Below are 22,413 nucleotides of genomic sequence, written 5' to 3'. Positions count from 1 at the left end.
AACTGGAAAAAGGAGTACGTCAAGGCTGTATACTGTCACCCTGCTTATTTAACTTATGTGCACAGTACATCATGAGAAACGCTGGGCTGGAGGAAGCACAGGCTGGAATCAAGATTGCTGGGAGAAATATCAATAACCTCAGATATGCAGATGATGCCATCCTTATAAAATGAAGAGGAACTAAAAAGCCTCCTGATGAAAATGAAAGAGGAGAGTGAAAAAGTTGGCTTAAAGCTCAACATTCAGAAAACGAAGATCATGGCATCTGGTCCCATCACTTCATGGGAAATAGATGGGAAAACAGTGGAAACAGTGTCAGACTTTATTTTTCTGGGCTCCAAAATCACTGCAGCCATGAAATTAGAAGATGCTTACTCCTTGGAAGGAAAGTTATGACCAACCTAGATAGCATGTTGAAAAGCAGGGATATTACTTTGCCAACAAGGGTCTAGTCAAGGCTAGACCCAGTGGTCATGTATGGATGTGAGAGTTGGACTGTGAAGGAAGCTGAGCGCCAAAGAATCGATGCTTTTGAACTGTGGCACTGGAAAAGACTCTTGAGAGTCACATGGAATACAAGGAGATCCAACCAGTCCATCCTAAAGGAGATCAGTCCTGGGTGTTCATTGGAAGGACTGATGTTGAAGCTAAAACTCCAATACTTTGGCCACCTGATGCAAAGAGCTGACTCATTTGAGAAGAGACCCTGATGTTGGGAAAGTTTGAGGGCAGGAGGAGAAGGGAACGACAGAGGATGAGATGGCTGGATGGCATCATCAACTCTATGGACATGGGTTTGGGTGAACTCTGGGAGTTGGTGATGGACAGGGAGGCCCAGTGTGCTATGGTTCATGGGGTCGCACAGTTGGACACAACTGAGCAACTGAACTGAACTGAACTGAAGTCAAGTGTGAGAAATGCTGCAAAGTATGTATTCTCCCTTGATATTCATAATTGACATTAGTATACTAATCGTTCTAAGCTGCTTGCTGTTTAGTCACTAAGTTGTACCTGACTCTTTGTGAGCCCATGGACTTTAGCCCACCAGGCTTCTCCATCAGTGGAATTTTCCAGGCAAGAATACTGGAGTGGGTTGCCATTTCCTTTTCCACTGGTTCTGAGAAGTGCTTTAATTAAAAATATGTAATCATGCAAGTTTTTTTGTAGATGTCAACAAACTAATTCTAAAGTTTATGTGGAAAGTCAGTAGACCTAGACTAGCCAATGAATACTGAAGAACATTTTCAAGACACACTACCCAATTTCAAGGCTTATAACCAACTACTATATACCAATGGTGTGCTTTTTGTGAAAGAATAGAAACATGGGTCAGTGGAATAAAATGGTGCCCAGAAATAAACCAGGACAAATATTGTCAAATGGTTTTGGACAAAGGCAATTAAATGGATAAAGGGTAGTATTTTCAACAAACGATGATGAATAATTGGAAACCTATATGCAAAATGAACCTACACACAGAGCTTATACTTTAAACTCAAAATGGGTCATAAAAAGGTAAAACTGAAATTTTTAGAAGAAAAATATAGAGGACTTAGAAGTTGGTAAAGAAACTGCCTGCAATGCAGGAGACCCTGGTTTGATTCCTGGGTCAGGAAGATCCTCTGGAGAACGGATAGGCTACTCACGCCAGTATTCTTGGGCTTCCCTGGTGACTCAGGCCGTAAAATATCCACCTGCAATGAGGGAGACCTGGGTTCGATCCCTGCATTGGAAAGATACCCTGGAGAAGGGAATAGCTACCCACTCTAGTATTCTGACCTGGAGAATTCCACGGACAGAGGAGCCTGGCAGGCTACAGTCCATGGTGTCGTAAAGAGTCAGACATGACTGAATGACTTTCACTTTTACTTTTAAAATATAACACCATGATTATGATTATAAAAGAGAAAAATTAGTGGGTTGGGCTTTATTAAAATTATAAACTTCGATCCTGTGAAAGCCACTGTTAAGACAAACCACAAACTAAGAGAATATAATATACACAATGGAGTATTACTCAGCCATTAAAACGAATACATTTGAATCAGTTCTAATGAGATGGATGAAACTGGAGCTGATTATACAGAGTGAAGTAAGCCAGAAAGAAAAACACCAATACAGTATACTAACACATATATATGGAATTTAGAAAGATGGTAATGATGACCTTGTATGCGAGACAGCAAAAGAGACACAGATGTGTAGAGCGGACTTTTGGACTCTGAGGGAGAGGGTGGGATGATTTGGGAGAATGGCATTGAAACAAGTATACTATCATGTAAGAAACGAATCGCCAGTCTATGTTTGATGCAGAATACAGTATGCTTGGGGCTGGTGCACCGGGATGATCCAGAGAGACGATATGGGGTGAGAAGTGGGAGGGGGTTTTATGTTTGGGAACGCATGTACACCCGTGGTGGATTCATGTCAATGTATGGCAAAACCAATACAGTACTGTAAAGTAAAATAAAGTAAAAATAAAAATTAAAAAGAAAAGAAATCCAAAACAACAAAAAAAATAAAGTTTCTTTTTAAAAAAAAAAAAAACCAACCTATCTAGTAAAGGACTTGATTCAAAATATACACATACAAAATTTTAATCAAGGATAAAAAACAACCTACTTTAAAATGTGCAAAAGATATGATAAGACATTTTACCAGAGAAGATATAGGATGGCAAGAAAAAACTATTTAACATCGATTGTTATTTTAAAAAATGCAAATGAAAATGGGATACTACTGTGTACCTATTCAAACGGCTAACATAAAAAAAAATAATACCAATTGCTAGCAAGGATGTGGAGCAACAGAAACTCTCATCCATTGCTAGTGAGAATGCAAAATGGTATAGCTACTTCGGAAGACAGTATAGTAGTTTCTTATAATATGAAACACAGTCTTACCACACACTCAAGCAAACACACTGCTACATACACACAATTGATTAGGAAACTCATGTCCATATAAAAACTTGCCCACAAATGTTTACAGAATCTATGCTAATAACCTGCAAAAACTGGAAGCAACCAAAAATATCCTTCACTAGGTGAATGGGTAAATCAACTGTGGTATGTTCAAACAATGGAATACTACTCAGAGACTAGAAAAGAATAAGCTATCAAACCATGTAAAGACAAGGATGAATCTTAAATGCATTTTGCTAAGTGGAGGAAGCCAATCTGAGAAAATTACATACCTTATGACTTCATGTATACCATGTGTATAAAAGAATGAACATTTCAGGCCTGAGACTGCTATCCTTAGAAAGATCTGTTTGTAAGCTCCTCCTTGCCTGGTATTTCAAGAAGTAGATTTCAGGAAGATTCTCATCATTGCAAGCATTTATAAGAGAAGATCCTTGTGATGAAAATGCTTGTACCATGTGGTGGATGCTAAACATCTTTTCTTCTAGGAGCCTGGAATTTTGGTATATGCTAGACAGACTGCCTTTAGGACCAGCCTCTGATGAAAATCCTTGACACTGAGTCTCTAATGAGTTTCCCCAGTAGACAACACTTCTCATGCTGTAACTCGGTGCTAGAAGAATTAAGCACATCCACTAATTCCACTGGGAGAGAACTCTTAGAAACTTGTGCCTGGTTTCATCTTGACTTTGCCCTATGTGCCTTTTCGCTGTGCTGGTTATTGCTTTGCATTCTTTCACTGTAGTAGATCTTAGCTGTGAGTATTACATGCTGAGTCCTGTAAGTTCTCCTAGCAAATCATCAAACCTGGGATGTCTTGAAGATCCCATATATATTACTTTCTGGAAGGACAAATTCATAGAATCAGTAAACTGATAACTTGCTTCCAGGAGTTGAAGAGGGGCATTAAAGCATAGAGGATTTTTCAGGGCAGTGAAACTATTCTATGTGGTACTGTAATGGTGGATAGATGATATTATACATTTGTCAAAACTTATAAAACTTTGTAACACAAAGAATGAACCTAACATACAAACTTTAAAAAAAAATGATGATTTAGAAAATCAGAGGGTCTCAGGATGAAATACAGGCTGTGATAGAGGAATTTAACTGTAGTACAAATGTATGAAGCACCCTTACTTGTAGTAATGGAATAAACCTAACTTTGAAAATTGTGGAGCCTGTAAGATTAAAGGCAAAGGGAACTACACATAAGCATTGTACTCTAGTGATAAAACCTTTCCTCCCATGAGGGTACAGAGCAACTCTAAAACAATTAAGCACGCATCCTGGATTGGGACAATTAAGATTGATTAACAGATGGTGGGAGACAGGTTTTTCATTGCTGAAACCAGAAATTACACATAAGCAAGGGGAGTAGGTTATAATGATCCATGTGGAAATGGATTAGAGACACCAAGACAAACCCTTATTTAAGTTAATATAGACACAGATAGTTAAAAAGAGAAATATATATATATATATATATATATATATACACACACACACACACGTTAATATATTGTATTGCTCTGTCATCTGAGACTGCCTAGAAGCTGTGGTACCCAAGCTACAAAAAGCACATCAAGCACCCAGTTCTTGGTTCCAATGTCACAGAGAGAGAGAGAGAGAGAACCAACTAAGCCCTCTTTGTAAAAATGGCTGAGTCTACTGATTCTAGAACTGGGACAGATGTGTAAGATGTGCCTGAAACATCCCATAGTCCCAGAGAGTAAGGAAGTGCTAATTCATTCATAAATAAATATCCACAATGATGAAGGTATGTCAGAAGAACACAGGAAACAACTTAAAAAGCTCCCAATGGCCAAAGATGAGCAACAAAATAAAATCACATTGAATTACAGTAATAATTATTTTTTTAATTACAGTAATAATAATTATTATTATACCTGGATTTACAAGTATTACCCTTCTAAATGGCCACATGCAAGCTACTACTTCCCAGGAGTAAAAGAATAAATGTCTGGTTTTGGTTGGTTCACAGTATCCTTGAAGATTCCTCTAAAACTCCTGCTCTGCTCTTCCAGGTTCAGGTTTGCCCTCTAGGACACAGTTGAAGCATGACTGGATTCCACTGCTAAAACAGAACCTAGTTTGAAACAGCAATTTCTGTTCAGGTCCTTACCTGACAGATGAGCTGCAACTGACTGACCTTCCATTTGGATCCAGCTTTATGTTGCCTTCTACTTGGTGCGATGTGAGTTCAAGCCACGGTTCTCCTTACAAAGTGATGAGCTTGGAAGCCTCATTTAACCCAAGCGTCAGCATCTTCACCTTTGAAAAAGAGATCATTCAGTTACCAAGTTCTTCTCATGAAAATGTCATCGCAGTCAAATGAGAAAGTGAACACTGGCAACAAGCACCATGAACCACAGACCATTACCTCCTGTGAAAGTGAACATTACCTACTCTTGTACACATCACGTATAAGCCTTTGCTAACAATGTCATCCTTATAAGGATCACAACCAACTCTCATTCGGGAAACTCATTCACGCACGGCTTATCTCAAACGCGACTACTTTTTCAAACGTTGCCCAATTTCCAGGTCAATATTTCCATAGTTCTCAGGCCAGTACATCACCTACATATAAACGTTCAAGTTGTGAACTTTCAAAGATGGGAACATACATTTGGTTCCAGCAAGGAACCAGAACCTGTGCCATCAGCACCAGGCATGAGTGAAACTGCAGCTGACCCTCAGCCTCCTATTGCTGACGGTGCTTCGGCTCTGCCCTCTCTACTCCCTCTCGCCCCTCCAGTCAGTGACTTTTCTTGCCTGTTCACCCTATGCCAGTCCCTGCAGGCCTGCTGTTGCCCTGTACTACTACTGTATTTTTCAAGGTACTGTACTACAAGATTAAAAATGTTTTCTTATTTGTTTCTATGTATTATTTGAATGAAAAATATTATATACCTATTACAGTACAGTACTATATAGTTGAATGTGTTAGTAGGGTACCTAAGCTAATTTTGTAAGACTTACAAACAAACTGGATTTACCAATGCACTTTCAGAACAGAATTTGTTTATACATAGGGGACTTACTGTACTATTTTATACTGCTATTCATCCCTTCCCTTGTATTTCATTTTCTATCCTGAGTGGACATCTCATTCAAGATGTATCCAAATGGCATTCTTAGTTTCTCTTCCCTCACTTACTGCACACATTCAGCAATAATTAATCCTGTTTTTCTGACCTTCTTGGTATTTCATGCCCCTCTTCCCATTGCCCCTACTCTTGCCTACATCTCTGTTGCCTGTCACTTGGATAACTGAAATAGCAATCTTTTTTTTTCCTTAGAAGTAAAACTTTAATTGAGAATGAAATAATGTGTACATAGGAATAAGAATCTTAAAAAAACTACCAGAAATAATGAGTTTACAAGTTTGTAGGATACAAAGTCAAAATACAAAGTTATGTTGTATTTTTATATCCTAGCAACAAACAGTTGAGATTTTTTTTTTTAATGTTTAAAATAGCATGCAATAGCCATCTTAACACATCCGTCAAGCTCTGGTCTTAGCTCCACTCAACTCTTCATTGTGCTACCAGAAAAATGTTTTTCTTTTAAATCAAATACAGTCATGTCACTGTTCATATCTTTCAGTAGCTCTCCACTGCCCTTGGGGTGAAACTCAAATGTGCTATACTCCTTATACAACACAGCTGTACTATCTTGATGGTCTAGCCTCATTTCTCTCCACTCTAATCTAGTCATACAGAATTCTCTAAAGTTTTCTAAATGCATTAAATTTTTTCATGGTTCATCCTTTCTACTGCCTAAATTCTCCCATCCACACGCTGCCACAGCTGACCCACACCCTTCAACTGAATATCCTCATTCTCTTCTTTAAGATTTTATCCAGGCATCATCTTCTCCATAAAAATTGCTTTGACCTCCTTCAATGTTCAACTATGTTTTACAGTGCTCTGGACATAACGCATAAAAGGAAACCAGAATATATCGTTCCAAAATTTGACCCTTTAACAAAATATGGTCATAAGCTGGAGGCAATCAACAAGCAGTAAACACAGAAAAAAAATCTTTCTTTTCTGTCTATGGACACAATATAAATACTTCTCTTTCTAGAGACAGACTTTTATCAGCCCAGAGGAATCTACAAGCTAACCTTGTTAAACTAACCCTCATCATGATCTAGTCTTAGTTGGACTATCCCTAGGTCAAACCCCTTTGTCTTATCAATTCACAAATTTATTCTTTCTTTGTCTGAAAGTTATAGCTTCATGGTCTGATCACTTTTTAGAATCTTCAATCTCTTGTGAAGACTCTCATATACATGTTAAAATTCAGTTTGTATACTTTTCTCCTGTCAGTCTATCTTTAATAACTTAGTTTTCAGACATAGCCAGGTTCCCTAAAAGGGTAATGGAAAGCTTTTCCCCCAATTACAATGCAAAAACTAAGTGAATCTCCTATATACTTACTATATTATTTTATCTATCTACCCATTGCTTCCCTGGTAGCTAAGCTGGTAAAGAATCCACCTGCAATGTGGGAGACCTGGGTTCAATCCCTGGGTTGGGAAGATCCCGGAGAAGGGAATGGCTACCCATTCCAGTATTCTGGCCTGGAATACAGTCCATGGGGTTGCAAAGAGTCAGACATGACTAAGCAACTTTCATTTTCTTTCCCCATTGGACTGTGAGTTCCTTATCAGATAAAGAGATACATGAATGAGATCCGTACCATATTCCACTCTGTATCATAAACCAGGGTGGATTTTGTTAGGAAAGACTGCTCTAAAACTAGTACTTTCCTTCTGAAGTACCTGGGCCCATGGCCTAGTTTCTGGGAAATTAGCCTTGTTTATTACAGATTATGGGGCTTCCCAGGTGGCTCAAGTGGTAAAGAATCCTCCTGCCAATTCGGGAGATGCAAGAGACTCGGATTCAGCCTCTGGGTCAGGAAGATCCCCTGGAGGAGGAAATGGCAACCCACTCCAGTACTCCTGCCTGGGAAATCCCAGAGCCTGGTGGGCTACAGTCCACGGGGCCACAAAGAGTCAGACATGATTAAGCAACCAAGCATATACATTATAGACTATAAACTAGTCTTCCCCTGGTTGTTGGAGACCTGGAACAGATTAATTTAAGATACCAACATTTTACTCAAGGACTTTATGGTCTAAATCCAGTTGGAGGGATGATAAAATAATTTAATTCAGTGAAACAATTAGCTACAGTCACTAATTAGGTGTTTTCAAATCAAACTGTTATTTCTGCCAAATATAAAACTGTCCAATTTCACAGAGTCAAATTCTTGACCCGTTGGTCCAATGCCCCCACATTGTTCTCAAGAAGCCAAATGATGTCCTCTCATGCATGGACTGAGTAGGTGGAAAACTACCCAGTGTGTGATGATGGGCAAGGAAAGGCCTAGAACAGAGGTCCCTCTGAAACTCCACCCAGGAAAATCTCTTCCCTTTTAGAGAATTTTTGATACCAACTTTGCTAACTCATTCCTTTCGCTACAGCAAATCAAATTCCTGCAATTGATCCAGAACACAGGTGCCATGTAGTGGTTTGGTATGATGTCCAATCTGCTTGTTTCTGACAAAAATGAAGTTATTTCTAAGAATGAAGCTGTTTTGATATAAAGGTGAAACTGTGTGTCAGGATGTCATCATCCAAATCTGTGGCTGTCAGTAACCACTTGGGAGCTCAGCTGGACACTTATTCACAAGAACACGAAGAAGCAACTATGGTGGGATGTTTAGACTAAATCCTCAGAGTTGATAAGGACTGTAGAATGGTGTTACATCTGGGCAAGGTGACCCTTTGCTGATCTCTAATGACCCTGAGGCATTAGCTCCTTCCATGGTAAAAGTGATTCTTTTACTAGCAGTCAAGAAAGCTGTGCCAAGGCCCCTTAGGAGATCATCTAGCCTGTCAACAGTGATGCCGCTGTTCCCTAGCAACAAGCTCTAACAACAGGTGACTTTTGCTTTTGTGCTGACAGCTGGATACCAGTTCTCAGTTGACTAAACCACCTCCCCTGTTAACCAACTGGTTGGTTTTGCACATCTCAACTGAGTTTTGACTTTATTGCTTTCATCTCCCCTTGCCTGGAACTGGAGTGTAATTAATCTATCATTGGCTCAAAATGCTATTTCTTGATGGCTTAAGAGCCATTGTCCTGCCTGTTACTTGCTTGTGGAATCATTGTAATTCCCACAGTGAACCTGTATTCAATAAAATTGGCAAGGACAATCCTAGCCAGGGAGCATCAGCTGTCTCAAACAAAGCAAGGGGTCAGCAAACTTTTTCTTAAAGGGCTTGGTAATAAGTAACTTGTTTTGTGGGCCAGAAACAAAATTGAGGCTATTACACAATTTTGAGGCTATTAAGTACTGACACAGTCATTTAAAATGTAATAAATCAGTTAAAAATGTATAAAATCCATCCACAGTTTGCAAGTTGTTTGGTTGGATTTGGCCTGTAGGCTGTAATTTGCAAAGCCATGTACTAGAGTGTTGTCTGTTCTCCCCATGATAGCTCTTGGGATATCTGAAGATAGCACTCATGCTAGCACACCCCCAAACACTGCCCAAACCCAATCCCCAGACATAGTGATGGCTTCTTTATCCCTTCCCTTTCAAGGTCTCCAGACCTCCTCTTGCTCTTAGTATGAGTTATAATGAGTTACCCACCTTGGCACTCTGGCCCTTGTTTGTGTCACATAAATTTTGGCCAGGAGCACTTATTCAGAATCCATATTTCTATTTAGCACATCCTTCTGTTCTCCCCTCTTAGCTCTGCTTCACATAGTAAGGTCCTACTCATCATTTAAATCTCAGTGTAAAACTCCTCAAAGCAGCCTCCTCTTATCACCGTATTCCCAAATCATATAGTCCTTCCCCACCTTCCCTATGTTGCATGCTCAGTGATGTCCAACTCTTTGCAATGCTACGGACTATAGCCTGCCAGGCTCCTCTATCCATGGGATTCTCCAGGCAAGCATACCGGAGTGGGTTGCCCTTTCCTCCTTCAGGGGATCATCTCAATCCAGGGATCAACCCACATCTCCTCTGTCTCCTGAGTTGGCAGGCTATTCTTTACTACTGCATCAGGCCTGGGAAGGTCTGTTTCAGTGCCTTTGTTTTCTTCATAGCATGGATCCTGATTTGTAATCATTTTCCTTTTTTTTAATTAAAATTTTTATTTTATTTTTATTTATTACTTTTTGAGTATCTTCATTTTATTATTTTTTTTACTTTACAATATTGTATTGGTTTTGCCATACATCAGCATGAATCCACCATTTTCTCTCTTTTTTTTTTTTTTGCCCAGTTCCTGGATTCATTTTATTTTATTTTATTTTATTTTACTTTATTTTACTTTACAATTCTGTATTGGTTTTGCCATACATTGACATGAATCCACCGTGGGTGTACATGCGTTCCCAAACATGAACCCCACTCCCACCTCCCTCCCCATAATATCTCTCTGGGTCATCACCGTGCACCAGCCCCAAGCATGCTGTATCCTGCATCGGACATAGACTGGCGATTCGATTCTTACATGATAGTATACATGTTACAATGCCATTCTCCCAAATCATCCCACCCTCTCCCTCTCCCTCTGAGTCCAAAAGTCTGTTATACACATCTGTCTTCTTTGCTGTCTTGCATACAGGGTCGTCATTGCCATCTTTCTAAATTCCATATATATGTGTTAGTATACTGTATTGGTGTTTTTCTTTCTGGCTTATTTCACTCTGTATAATCGGCTCCAGTTTCATCCATATCATCAGAACTGATTCAAATGTATTCTTTTTAATGGCTGAGTAATACTCCATTGCGTATATGTACCACAGCTTTCTTATCCATTCATCTGCTGATGGACATCTAGGTTGTTTCCATGTCCTGGCTATTATAAACAGTGCTGCAATTTGCCTTTTTGTTTGGAGGATTTTTTTTGTTTGTTTCCTCTCCCAACAGGATGAAGTATAAATGTAAGACACTAGGTTAAATTCTAGTTCTACCCTTGATGGAGTAGATGATATCAGATTTAATCTATCCTATAAAACTGAACAACAACAAAACGGATACAAAATTGTTTTCATGTGTTGGACAGTTACTAATGCAGGGCAATCAGAAGAGAAGCACATGGGAGAAAAGCTTCCCATTCACACCAGCTTTCTTCTTGAGGGCACTTTCCAAATGGTGAGGCAAAGAAATAGTTTCTCTGCGTTAAGGAAAAAGATCAGAGTTCACTGCTGCTGAGATGACTGGGATTTGAGGTGCAGAGAAAGCAGAGAGCAGCAGAGAAGGAACCTCAAAGACCTATGCAAAAATTCCCTCTTGTGTCTGAGGAAGTGACTATGAGCACTAATGATGAGGACAAACTATGTCCTTTGTAGACATAAAATTCATTGAAGTTTTCCACTTCTTGGTATTTATCCAAAATAACTGAAAGCAGGATCTGGTAGAGACATGTGTATACCCATATTCAATGCAGCGTGATGCATAAGAGCCAAGAGGTGGAAGCAAGGCAAATGTTGTCAATAGATGAATGAATAACGAAAACATTGTCTATACACACAATGAAATGTTATTCAGCCTTAAAAGGAAAAGAAATTCCGCTATACGCTGCTACATGATGGACCTTGAGAACATTAAGCTAAGTGAAATAAGCTAGTACAGAGAGAAAAATACTGTATGATTCCACTTAGATCAAATATAGTCAGACTTATAGAGATCCAAGGATTGCAGCTACCAGGGGCTGAGGGAGTTGGTCTATCAGGACAGTTAAGGTTTTTCAAGATAAAAATATTCTAGAGATTCACTAAACAAAGCTAACACCACTGAATTATACATTTAACTATTTAGATAGCAAATGTTTTATTTTCTGTGGCATCTACCACAATTAAAAACAAGCAGATAAAATTTTTAAAAAATCATTGGATTTACAAATTGTATACGCACATCTCACCTCACTAACCCTTATAACAATCAATGCAGAGGAGGTGAAATGAGGACAGAAAAGTTCAGAAAAGTTTTAATGGGCAATGGAAGACATATTTGCAGTCAATAGAAAGGCTAGAGGGCCTCCAAGGTGGTACTAGTGGTAAAGAATCTGTCTGCCAATGAAGGAAACACGAGAGACATGTTTGATCCCTGGGTTGGGAAGATCCCCTGGAGGAGGGAATGGCAATCCACTCCAGTATTCTTGCCTGATAATCAACACAGAGGAGCCTGGTGGGCTACAGACCATGGAGTTGCAAAAAGCTGGACATTACTAAGTGACTCAAAAGGGCTAGAACTTTTTGGAAGGTGATGAGATTAAAATAACTTATTTATAAATAGATCATATAGATATATATAAAACTATAATGATTTTGACTAGCATTTATTGCCCATCCCCTCTACGCAGATACCATGCTAAGCCCTTTCCATCAAAGACTTCTTTTCAACAGCACATGTGCTCTAAGAAGTATTATTAACAACCATGTTCCACCCTCATCGCCAGAGCCTCCACCTCTGATGCTTTTTCACGGTAACCCAACTTCATATTTTATTTGTGCTTCCTTGGAACTGAGACTGTCAGTAACTGGAATCATTAACACCATTTCTTTAGTTTATTTGTCTGGATGGGAGAAGTAAATCTGTTTCCTAGCAACTCTGTCCCCTGCTCCCTCAATTTCCCCTCTTCATTATCTTCCTCATGATCAACTACAAATTAGCCAAATTATGGGCAGGTTTTAGACTTCCCAGAAACAGAAGGGGCACTTGCAAACATTTGTTCTCTTGGCATAAAGTGGCTGTGAGGATCCATGCTTGCTGAGGATGAGGCAGGAGAGTGGAAATGGCCATTCATCTTAATGCGCCTGTGGATTTTGGAGCCAGGCCTCCCAGGATAGTCACTTAAGTGCAATCTTTTGGCCATTTCATGTAAAAACTAATGTTAACCCCAAGAGGAGTCATCATTTTGGTTAAAAGGGGATCCCCATGACAGTAATTGCCAATACGGTAATTTGACTCTGAGCTTTAATGTGAAATCTCGAAATGACTCCCCGCCCCCAATGCTACACTTAATATCCTGAGAATCAGACAACTATTCCAACTCTTGTGGAAGCATGAAAAAATGACCCCTACTCAAAATGTAGAATGCCATTAGGGACTCATGTAGCCCAGATCCTCTTCAAGCTCAGGCCTTTCCAATCATGAATAACCTATATGGGGACATTTTTTTCCAAAAGTAGTCCTTTCTGGAGTTATTTCCTAAGATATTCCAACTAAGATAGTTTCAGAATTGCGTCAGGAACCACGGTTAATCCTGGGTGATACGGACTGTTAGTTTACTTTCGTTTGTTTATTCAGTCCATATTTTTAAGCACCTACTATGTACCAGACACTGTTCTAAATGCTGGGGATGTGGTAGAAAACAAGCCAAAATCCCTGCGCTAGGTTTTATGAATGGGTCTCTTCTTTGAGGCCCATAAGAGGAAGAGTATACTTCCCTGCCTACATGAAGTAAGGGCTTGATGTAGCCAATGAAATATGAGCTATACTGATGCATGTCAGTTTGGGGTGCAAGCTTTAAAAACCAAGATATTCTTGCCATGTTCAACTTTCCCTCTGCCTCAGCAACTAGCCTAGGTCCTGGAGTTAGAAAACTTCATAGGAGAACCCCCCAGGAGACCCGGTATAGATATACAACATCAGCAACAAACAAACCTTTGTCACTGTATGTAACTGGAAAACATTGCGTTAAAATATAATCTTTGTGATTGATAGAGCCCATTTGCTAGGGACACATATATTCAACATTCAATATCTTAAGACATCTACCTGAGTTCTCCTAACCTGACCATATGGCATGAAAGCTAACAGTCACCCAAGACAAACCCTGTTTCTCTGATGTAAAAGAATGTTGGCCTGTATTTCTTTAACTCTAAAGGCAGCAAAAAGATTAAAAAAAAAAAAAAAAGGAATCCTAGACTAGAAGTACGTAAATCTAGGCTCCTGCTATTGTAGGCTATCTCAGAATCTACTGTGTGCAGGCAACTGAGGGCCTCATAAGTCTGAGGTCTCTGAACTTGACCCAACATTAGATTCACCATTTGATCTTGTCAAAACAATTCTCTCAGCAGATCACTAGATCTGGGCAGGTGCCCTGAGATTAACCTCCCCAGGTGATTCTGACGCATCATGCAGCTTTTGCTGTCATTTCTCTGAGTCATAAGCCTGCTCATAACACATGTAATGTGGCCTGCCCACATGAGGCAACCTCTATGTTGGTTCCTGATTTGCATGCCTACTCGCATTCCATTCTTAGCCTAAGCTTACTGAGCTGGAACCTTGACCACACTCACGCCAGTATCTTTCTTCTGGTAACTGAGACTTGTCACTCAGACTACCAGCCACTGGCTTGAGTCCTGCTTAATGCAGATGACAGGGGACAGACACATGACACCTCTGTGATGAAAGAAAGCGTGACACCACTGGTTAAAAAAGAAGCCCTGCTGGAACTCTACTCAATGTTATCTGGTAGCCTGGATGGGAGGAGAGCTTGGGGGAGAAAGGATATACGTACATGTATGGCTAAATCACTTTTCTGTCCACCTGAAACAATCACAACACTGTTAATCGGCTATACCCCAACACAAAATAAAAAGGCTTTTGTTTTTTAAAAAAAGAAGCAGCTCTACTGAGACTCACTGTGGGGTGTAATGTTAGGAGACCAGTAAAAGGCCACCTCCTCTACTCCGAGAATTTCCCTCCCAGCCTCTGTTGTTCAGTTCAGTCACTTAGTCATGTCTGACTCCTTGCGACCTCATGGACTGCAGCATGCCAGGCTTCCCTGTCCATCACCAACTCCCGGAGCTTACTCCAACTCATGTCCATCGATTCGGTGATACCATCCACCCATCTCATCCTCTGTCATCCCCTTCTCCTCCCACCTTCAATCTTTCCTAGCATCAGGGTCTTTACCAATGATTCAGTTCTTCACATCAGGTGGCCAAAGTATTGGAGCTTCAGCTTCAGCTTCAGTCCTTCCAGTGAATATTCAGGACTGATCTCCTCTAGAATGGACTGGTTGGGTTTCCTTGCAGTCCTAGGGGCTCTCAAGAGTCTTCTCCAACACCACAGTTCAAAAACATCAATTCTTCAGTGCTCAGCTTTCTTCACAGTCCAACTCTCACATCCATACATGACCACAGGAAAAACCATAGCCTTGACTAGACGGGCCTTTGTTGAAAAAGTAATGTCTCTGCTTTTGAATATGCTATCTAGGTTGGTCATAACTTTCCTTCCAAGGAGTAAGCCTCTTTTAATTTCATGGCTGCAGTCACCATCTGCAGTGATTCTGGAGCCCCCCAAAATAAAGTCTCTCACTGTTTCCATTGTTTCCTCATCTATTTGCCATGAACTGATGGGACCGGGTGCCATGATCTTAGTTTTCTGAATGTCGATTTTTAAGCCTACTGTTTCACTCTCCTCTTTCACTTTCATAAAAAGGCTCTTTAGTTCTTCTTCACTTTCTGTAGTAAGGGTGGTGCCATCTGCATATCTGAGGCTATTGATATTTCTCCTGGCAATCTTGATTCCAGCTTGCACTTCCTCCAGCCCAATTTTGCATGATGTGCTCTGCATATAAGTTAAATAAGCAGGGTGACAGTATACAGCCTTGACATACTCCTTTCCCAATTTGGAACCAGTCTGTTGTTCCATGTCCAGTTCTAACTGTTGTTCCTTTACCTGCATACAGGTTTCTCAGAAGGCAGGTGAGGTGGTCTAGTATTCCCATCTCTTTAAGGATTTTCCACACTTTGTTGTGATCTACACAGTCAAAGGCTTTGGTGTAGTCAAGCAGAAGTAGATGTTTTTCTGGAACTCTCTTGCTTTTACAATGATCCAACAGATGTTGGGAATTGAGCCAGGCATCATGGAATGTGAAGTCAAGTGGGCCTTAGGAAGCATCACTACAAAGCTAGTGGAGGTGACGGAATTCCAATTGAGCTATTTCAAACCTTAAAAGACGATGCTGTTAATGTGCTGCACTAAATATACCAGTAAATTTGGAAAACTCAGCCCTGGACACAGGACTGGAAAGGATCAGTTTTCATTTCAATCCTAAAGAAAGGCAATGCCAAAGAATGTTCAAACCACCTCACAATTACACACATCTCACACATTAGCAAAGTAATGCTGAAAATTCTCCAAGCCAGTCTTCAACAGTACATGAACTGTGAACCTCCAGATGTTCAACCTGGATTTAGAAAAGGCAGAGGAACCAGAAATCAAATTGCCAACATCCATTGGATCATAGAAAAAAACCTCTGTTGAGCAGTAAATATAAGTAGGTGTGTTTTACCATATGACCCATTACAAGTCACAGACAATTGTACAACCTAACACACACAAAAAAGGCAATACAAGGAAAGCCAAGCCACTAAATGGCTAGCAAATAATGAATGTTCTTCCTTGAGAATGTGAGTAAAGAAAAGAAAAAAATAACTCTATAATCAGACACAAGTATATGTTTAAACTTATTCTTTAAAATAAAATAACTCTATAATCAGACACAAGTATATGTTTAAACAAGTATATGTTTAAAAGGTCATGTGGAGACGTGGAGTAATAATGGGGTAGTCATTTTCAGCCACTTTCTTACTGACAAGTTGTCTTAGAAAGCTGTATTATAGAGAGAAACCAATCAGCATTTTTAAATGCAACCAGAGAGAGGAAAATGAACAAAAGAGGAAACCCAATCATTAGGACCTTTTCAGCTAAGCATATACCTTTCTGAAGCAAAGTACAGTTGACTCTTGAAGAACCTGGGGTTAGAGGCACACAGCTGAAAATCTGTGTCTAACTCTACAGTCAGCCTTTTGTACCTATTGTTCTGTGTCCACAGATTCAACCTGCAGAGGACAGTGTGGCACTGTTCTATGCATTTACTAAAAAAAAAAAAAAAAAACCTGAATATAAGATAATCCATATAGTTCACAGTTGTGTTGTTCCAGGGTCAAAGTATATAGTTATGTTTCATTTTTATGAAATGCCCATGTCAGCTTTCAAAACTCTCCTTTACTCACACCAGCCTGAATGGAAACAGTTATTCACAAATAAAAAGATTTGCCTATGCTGAATTGCCTTCAGGTGGTAAACATTGGTCTTACTCTGGCCTAAAGCTGCTTCCTGGATATGACAAAATAGACTATTTCCCACACTAAAGCCATGTTCTCCCACCAGCCTGCCCACTAAAGTCCTAACATTACTATCCGCTGAGTCAGTCTTAATTATGTAAATATCTTTCCAGCTTTCCGGATCTATAATTGACAAATAAAATTGCAATATGTTTAAAGTGTACAACATGATGATTTGATGTGTAAACATTATGAAAGGATTCATACCATCTAGCTAATTAACATATCCATCACCTCACATATTTTTTGATGAGAACACATGCTCTACTCTGTTAGCAAAATTCAGTTATACAATACAGGGGTTTTTCCTGATGTTTTCTTATAAATTTATATGTGCCTTGATTTAAGAAAATTTATTTAAATATTATTTATTTAAGCATTGCAACTTGTAATAATTGATGAGGGTAAATTTGCTTTTCTAAATCAGCTCTTCACATTTAGAGCACTCTCCTTTCACAAATAGGCATATATTTCAAATATTAAAAACTGCCCAGAAAAATTTAGTGGGAGAGGAAGAAAAGACAACAGTTCTAACTGAAGAATATCTTAGTGACCCATGAATATCAGTAGGAAAGCAGGATTTTATTTGCATAGATTGCCAGGACATGCCACTTATTAGTGATAGGCAAGCCACAGTGCCTATGACTCCAGAGACTCTGGAATGAGTTTATCTGACTCAAACCTCATTCAAACACAGTCAAGACAATCCCCAGAAAATGATATCACAGCACTGTTCTTTCCAGGAATCAAGTCTTACTGCAAGCTGGTTACATTTGTCTCCTCTTTGCACAACACAGATATCATAATGCTAAGAGCCCTTCCTGGCTGCCTCCACATCTTCAATTTTTTTTTCCACTTTCAGTTTTGTTTAGATATAATTGAAATAGAGCCCTGTATAATTTTAAGGTATTCAGCATAATGATTTGACTTCATACCATGATGAAGTGGCTACCACTATAAGGTTAGTTAACACCATCATCTCTGAGCTTATACTTCTTACTCTCCCTCACCTATTTCTCTCCTTCCCCACCTCCACTATCCTCTAGCAACCACCTATTTGTTCTCTGTATCTACGATTCTGTTTTCCTTTAGTTATATTTGCTTATTTGTTTTGCTGTTTAGATTTCACATATAAGTGAATCACCTTAATGTACCAATTCTTTCTTTTTACTGAAATGCAACTGGTAGGACCCAAGAGACTCACTTCGAAAAGAAAACTGAATTCTCTACCAGATTCACCAGTGTTTGCTGAGCAAAACTCTCCTTACTACTTCTTTCTTTCTTAGAATTAGAAAGAAAAAAATCAAACATCAACTTATTGGAAGACTGGTGTTAACAGTACATTTAGTTACTCATCTATAGGAATTAATAATGGATGTTCAATATAATTAACATATTATTAGTGATTATATTTTTGTTAAATTTCTACATGAGAATTCTAGAAAAAAAAATAATTTAAAAATATTTATTATAGCATAGTGGTTAAGAATGAGTCAGTTGCCTGGGTTTAAATCAGGGCTAAATCACATACCAGTTGTTATTCACAGACATGACATCAACCTTCCAAGGTTTAGTTTCCTTGTCTTTAAAATGGGAATAAAAATAGAAATAACTTCGCAAGATCATTGTATAAGTTAAATGATATAACTCATGTGTGATGATTAATTTTATATGTCAGCATGACTGGGCAATGGTGGTGCTTGGGGTGATACACTATCACCCCAAACCCAGATAAACTATCTGGGTTTATCTGATAAGCCCAGATAGTTTATCAAATGTTATTCTGGGTATATATTTTAGAATGGTTTTGGATGACATTAACGATTGAATCAATGGACTGAGTAAAGCAGATTGCCCTCCCTAATGTAGCCAGGCTTCCCTGGTGGCTCAAAGGTTAAAGCATCTGCCTGGAATGCGGGAGACCCAGGTTCGATCCCTGGGTAGGGAAGATCCCCTGGAGAAGGAAATGGCAACCCACTCCAGTACTCTTGCCTGGAGAATCCCATGGAGGGAGGAGCCTGGTAGGTAGGCTACAGTCCACGGGGTCGCAAAGAGTCAGACACGACTGAGTGACTTCACTCAATGCAGGTGGGACTTATCTGATCAGCTGAAAGCCTCATCCTTCAGAAGACTGACACTCCTCCAAATAAGAGGGAATTCTTATCGTAAAAAAAAAAAAAACCTTATGTATATTTGTTGTTGATTCTGTTTCTCTAGAGAATCCTAACTAGTACAATACATAAAGCATTTAGCACAATGTCAGATTCACAGTAAGCAAGTGATGAAAGTATAGCTATTATTATAAATAACAGACTATACTGGGCAATGGAGAAGGCAATCACTGAGATGACTCAAACATTTGCCTTCAGGAAACTCACAGATTAATAGGAAAGACAGAGTGTGCATACTACTAAAGATTATACTCTTGCTTAAAATCTTTCAAAGGCAATTTATAAGCTACAGGATAAAATGGTCAACTTCTGAGAATGGATTACAAACCCCTTCATTATCTAGTCCTGGCAACACCTTTGCTCGCCCTCTGTATTGAAGTGGTCTCTTCCCATCACACACTGAATTCCCTCTTGCTCCCTCTGCCTCTGATGATGCATCCTCTCTGTACTCCTGAAGAACTATTCATCTATCAAACTGCATCTCATTTCACATTAGCTGTTCCTCTCTATAGGTTCCCTTTAGCAATATATTCCTTCTGCTTTAAAGCATACTTTACAATACACCACCACTGTGGGTTTGCAGATTCTGTAGAGGTCCCAGCATGAGTCTGAATCACAGCCGTCTAGGATGCCGACATATTGAAGAATTCCCGAAGAGCAACCTGAGGACACAGATTAGTGTAAAGAGCCCAGTACTCTCTCGGGAGAGCCTAACCTCACAGAAGATGGAGTCTGCCACACCTGCTTGGCCCATGAACAAAGTCTCAAGTCTGGACAGGGGGGTGCTTGTAAGTAAGTAAATATCAGAAACTGGTGCTCATCTTATTTCTCTTTTGGTAGAAATATTAATTTCATTTTTACTTTCTCAGCCCAGACTTCATTCTTTTAACTTCCTAGAACATAGGACAGAATAAATTTCTATGGCCAATTCAGCCCATGAAAAGTTTAAATTTATTTTCTTGAAACTAGGGTGTGGATGGTTACCTCAGTAGTTGCTGCTGCTGCTGCTAAGTCACTTCAGTTGTGTCTGACTCTGTGCGACCCCATAGACGGCAGCCCACCAGGCTCCCCCGTCCCTGGGATTCTCCAGGCAAGAACATTGGAGTGGGTTGCCATTTCCTTCTCCATGAATGAAAGTGAAAAGTGGAAGTGAAGTCTCTCAGTCGTGTGGATCCATTCACTTTGCAAACCAAAAAAAAAAAAAAAAAAACAACCCTACAGCCTGGATGTATTTAATGTAATATGAAAAAATTTCCATCTAAAATGAAACTGGAGGATATAGAATGGAGACTCTTACTCACTTGCCCTCAGAAGAATGGAATTTAACCGAGTGATTGATTTTCCACAAATGCTTGATTTACAGAAGATGAACATTTATCTCCTGACTAATATCTCTTTCTATCATCAGGTCAGCTAACTTCCTGCCTGAACTCTAGCTGGACTTCAACCTCTTTTCACTCCTTGCCCATAAACACAGCTCATCCCAAACCCTCAACTGACTCACTTATAGCTTACTAGTCCATGTGTTTCCCAAATGGCAACTCCTCTACTATTTCCAAATAACCTCGATTCCTGGTAATCTGAGCTTGTCTCAGTTTACCCCTTATTTAAGTTGACACTGGGCCTTCCCTGATTGCTCAATTGGTTAAAAAAAAAAAAAAATCCGCCTGCAATGCAGGATACCCCGGTTCGAATCCTGGGTCGGGAAGATCTGCTAGAGAAGGGGTAGGCTACCCACTCCAGTATCCTTGGGCTCCCCTTGCTACTCAGCTGGTAAAGAATCCACCTGCAATGCGGGAGACCTGGGTTCATTCCATGGACTGTGTAGTCCATGGGGTCACAAAGTTTCAGACACGACTGGGTGCCTTTCACTTTCACATTGACACTAACATGTAGGCAAGGATGCAGAATATGACCCAATATCCTTTGGGAGCATCCTTTCCGTCAGTAAAGCAAAACAACGTGCCCCACTTTGGGGATGTAGCAGAAGCCATGCCTGATGCTTTGCTGTCCCCAGTCTCTTCCCACAGCTTCCCAACCGCCATGGCTGAGGCCATTCGGTCCACTCTGTAGGTTCAGACACACTCAAGAGACAAGAGCCAAATTCTTAGCAGAAACATAATTTTATGTGCTGTGCTGTGCTTAGTCACTGTGGTGTCCAGCTCTTTGTGACCCCATGGCCTGTAGCCCATCAGGCTCCTCTGTCCATGGGGATTCTCCAGGCAAGAATACTGGAGTGGGTTGCCATGCCCTCCTCCAGGGAATCTTTCTAATCCAGGGATCGATCCCAGGCCTCCTGAATTACAGGTGAATTCTTTACCATCTGAGCCACCAGGGAAGCCCAAGAATACTGGAGTGGGTAGCCTATCCATCCCTTCTCCAGGGGATCTTCCTGACCCAGGAATTGAACCGGGGTCTCCTGCATTGCATGCAGATTTTTTACCAGCTGAGCTACCAGGGAAGCCCATACAATCCTTAAAAGCATTCATTCTTATTTTAACTCACTACAAGTTCAATGTAAAAAAAAAAATGGAAATTAACAGACAAGCTCAAAAAATAGTTATCTCTAATTTAATCACTCAGAGCAACAAAGTGATATGGATTTTGTATATACCCTTCCAGTGTTATATATATACACATACACACAGTTTTATTATATCAAAATATTGTTGACTTGCTGTTTTCACTAACTACATAACTTGGATATTCTCTCATATCATTAAACAATCTTCCTCCTTATTTTGATGGCTTTGAAACACTTTATTGAATGGAAGTACTTTAATGCAGTTAACCAATCTCCCTTTTGTTGGATGGCAAGTTCTTTCCACTTTTTTGTTATTCCAAACAAGCACACAATTAATGTTCTTGAGTCATAATGAGTCATAATCCTTCTAAGCCTTAGGTATTTCCTGGTTAAATACTTGGAGGTGGAATTTCTGGATCAAAAGTCATGTACATTCTTAAGAATTTTGGAGTGAAATGTCCTATAGATATCAATTAGGTCTAACTGATCTAATGTATCATTTAAAGTTTGCGTTTCTTTGTTAATTTTCTGTTTAGTTGATCTGTCCATAGGTGTGAGTGGGGTATTAAAGTCTCCCACTATTATTGTGTTA

The 22,413-nt window shown here is 39.7% G+C and overlaps 1 non-coding gene across 1 annotated transcript; it reads left to right on the top strand.

The window, feature by feature from the left end:
* Nucleotides 1-19,002: 19,002 nt before the first annotated feature.
* TRNAS-GGA (transfer RNA serine (anticodon GGA)) lies at nucleotides 19,003-19,074 on the top strand. The gene has a single exon. It is a non-coding gene; the product is annotated as a tRNA-Ser (tRNA).
* The last annotated feature ends 3,339 nt before the right edge of the window (nucleotides 19,075-22,413 follow it).

The sequence above is a fragment of the Ovis canadensis genome, chromosome 5 (genome assembly GCF_042477335.2).
Source record: "Ovis canadensis isolate MfBH-ARS-UI-01 breed Bighorn chromosome 5, ARS-UI_OviCan_v2, whole genome shotgun sequence".
NCBI lineage: Eukaryota > Metazoa > Chordata > Mammalia > Artiodactyla > Bovidae > Ovis > Ovis canadensis.
Note: the sequence above shows the minus strand (reverse complement) of the source record. Positions and strands in the feature narration are given on the sequence as shown.